Source organism: Triturus cristatus, chromosome 6 (assembly GCF_964204655.1).
Source record: "Triturus cristatus chromosome 6, aTriCri1.1, whole genome shotgun sequence".
Lineage (NCBI taxonomy): Eukaryota > Metazoa > Chordata > Amphibia > Caudata > Salamandridae > Triturus > Triturus cristatus.
Window position 1 is genome coordinate 1,648,632,742 of NC_140589.1, and position 3,337 is coordinate 1,648,636,078.

Sequence of the window (3,337 nt, forward strand, 5' to 3'; positions counted from 1 at the left end):
ATGGAGCCTGCGGGTGGAGGAGGGTCAGCAGCAGCAACGGGGGCAGCAGCAGCAACCAGGCGGAGCTCTGCAGTGAAGGGAGCAGTCAACTAGAAAGGTCAGTGGACTGCACTTTCACCGTGCAGAGGCCACCATAAAGTAGTGTGCGGGGAGACTGTACAGCTGGGAGGTGTGAAACGTGGGGAGTGGTAATGGTCACTGGAGGGGGGCAGGGCTGTGGGGTATCGCTGCTGCATGGGTAGCGAAAAGTGCAAAAGTGCAAAAAGCAGGAAAAATGCAAAAAGCTGAAAAAGACAGAAGCAGAAGAAAGGCATAGAGGCATAGAAAAAGCAGAAAAGAGAAACAGAAGGGCAGTCCAGCAGCACACCAGTGACGCTCTACCACTAGTCCACCAGGGATAAGGTGCAGGCAGGAGCCTGCAGGTAGAGGAGGGCCTCGAACTCCTGACCAGAGGGTCAGCAGCAGCGATGGGGGCAGCAGCAGCTAACAGGCAGAGCTGTGCATTGTTACTGCATTTGCCTCTCCCTGTCAAAATATTTTGGGGAGATTATTTGTACCTCTAACCTTTTTTAAATTGTATTTTGGTTATTTCTTACATCAGCATCCAGGGGCACAAGGGATACCACGGAGGCACCTGCGGGTCAGGGAGCTGGAGGTGCCTCCACAAGTGCTGCTGACAATGGCTCTGCTTGCCCCAGTAAGTCCTCCTATTGATAACATTATTATTATTTCCCTAATGTATCCCACTCCACATTTAGAATCATTTTTTCCCTTTTATTATTATTGTCTTCTAATTTTTTTCTACAACTCCTCTTTGATCTTTCTGTTTCCTAAATTCTTCTTACCCCTGCATTATCCTATTTACATGTTTTCTATATTGCAAGTTTCTGTACCTGACTTCAAACTATCTGTATTAGTCTGTTTGTAGCTTTCTTTTTCTTCTGCTTCGTAAGTAAGTTTTCTCTCTCACCTTGTAGACTGGTGGTACTGTAAGACTGAGAGAACCTATTTAAGGCCAGGTACTCTACTGTGAAGATTACATGCCCAATTAAGGCATTCTGCGCATGTTTGTTGAGAAGGCTTTCTTTTCCTTGCTCATGCTCAAACAGTAAAACTAGAGTGTGGCCAATGTCCATGGTGGACCCCCAATGTTGTGTATGTATTATTATGATAGTATACCATCAGTTAATGACAGTGCAGCATGGTTAGAAGTATTAGGAGGACGGCGCCATTGCATTTGCCAACTAAGACCATATGTCCTTCATTGACCAATTATTGCACCCCTTCATTGCACTTCAATAGCTCAGATTCATCATAGCTCTGCCCCTCCATTACAAAACATGTGGTTGGCTTGACTACCTGGCTTTTCAAACATTGGCAACCAACAAAATGCCCAACGTGATGTTAGGAATTTTTGATTGAAGAGTACAGTACTGTAACTGAACTGAAGTGATGATTTGTGGCGTATCTGGCATCAAACAGGTGTAATGTTTTTTCTAGCTGCACAGACCACCGGTGCCTGGGCTGGCTCCAAGAGCACCAGCAAAGGGGATACGGGCAGAGGTCACTGAGTGGGAGTCCCAGCAGCAGTGGTAAGTCACATTCCTTCCTTATTGACAAATAGTGAGATACTCATTGCAAGGGCATTGACTCGTGAACACACCGATTTAGCATATTTAGTCGGAGTTAAGTAGTTATGTCCTCCTCTATCTTTAACTCAGCAGACAAAGGTTTATAAATTAACTTTAACAATGATGGGTTGATGGCAAAAGGAAAGCAGAATGGAATGAGAAAGGATGGGTGAAATGTATGTAATATATGAGTGAAAGAATGTGTGGGTGAAAGGATGCATATAGGTGGGTGATAATGATAGGAATTTACATGGCTGGGTGAAGGATGGATGAAAGGGTATATATGTACATAGGTGAAAGCATGCCTGTCTGGGTGGGTGAAAGGAATACTTGGGTGGTTTAAAGGTAAAGCAGGATGGGTAAATGGGTGAAAGTATGCATGGGTGGGTAAATGGATGTTGGTGAAAAGTAAGTTCGGAGCTATGTTTCGATGGATGGATAGATTGGAAATACATATGGATGTATGGTTTTCTATGGTGAAAGAGTGGATGAGAGAATGTAAAGTTTAAATGGTGTGTATCAGAGCCAGGGTGAAGATTAAGAATACGAGAAGAACAATGCAATGATGAATGTATAATTGCTTTACTTTTGTGGATTGAATAGTCTGTTACGAATGTGCCAAGCTATATCCCACTCCTTAATCCTTTCCCTGTACTGCAGTACTTCGCTTTTCCCAACGTCTATTTATGGCAGATAGGATGTCCACATGATTGATTTATTTTATATGTGACCTGTATCATTCGCAGTATTCATCTGCCTTGTAGTCAGCGCAAAATTGAAAGGCATTTTGTAGAAGAGCAGGGCCATTAGAACAACATAATTGACTGATAAAGCTGCCACAGCTGCAGACTGCAGAAACTAGCAAAGTACGACTAACGTCAAGTACAACTAGGTTGCCAGCTGAGGCATAACGCCATTAATTCATTTAGCACAACAAGAGACAGAATACTTGTACTCCATAGTGCATAGTGCCTTTCTCATTAATGAGAATTAATTTATTTTTATTTAACACACAAAGTGTCTAGTTACTTTTTAGTTTTTACTAGAAAAATCCTTTAAAAAATTAGCAGTTTTTTTTTTAAACTTTGTGTGCTGCTTTAATTACACTCAGACAGTTAGTGCATATGCCATTTGCCTTTAGTTTTATGAGAGTCATGTGCTGGTAATTGCTGTGACTCTCATCACATCAAATTGAATAGCCTATGGGGACCATCAATGTACTGCTACAGTCCCACCCACTGCATAACTTAAACATGTTTTTTACACAGAGCATTATTTACAACTTGTCTTTTTTTCTTTCTATCTACTCCTAGTCACCAACATCGTCCATCTGGCAAAGATATATCAGCCCTACTGCAGCAGCAAACATTGGGAGCAATTAGGGCTGAGTACCAGCGGCTGGTGGCCCTGGAGGAGGAGGAGGTAGCTGCTCATAGCCCCAGCCAGGCCACTGCACCAGCAGCACCTTCAGAAGTGAGATCCAACTCCCACCCAGGTGAACTCCAACTGTAGAATTTGAATAGGAACGATTATTCATCGCAGGCAACTAAATTGTAATAAAAACTGAGTTAGTGAGTTATATATTATTAGATCATAGCTTTACAAAATTACAAACAATTGAGACCAAACTACTACACAACAAAGAATACCTGATAGCGAAAACATAACAAGCAATACTAAATTATTTAGAACACTGGCCATCTAGT

At 42.4% G+C, this 3,337-nt stretch overlaps 1 long non-coding RNA gene across 1 annotated transcript; it reads left to right on the forward strand.

Annotated features, from left to right (window-relative positions):
• Window positions 1-676: 676 nt before the first annotated feature.
• On the forward strand, window positions 677-2,981 carry LOC146821760 (uncharacterized). The gene is made up of 3 exons (XR_014962768.1): window positions 677-697; window positions 1,501-1,592; window positions 2,945-2,981. It is a non-coding gene; the product is annotated as an uncharacterized LOC146821760 (long non-coding RNA).
• The last annotated feature ends 356 nt before the right edge of the window (window positions 2,982-3,337 follow it).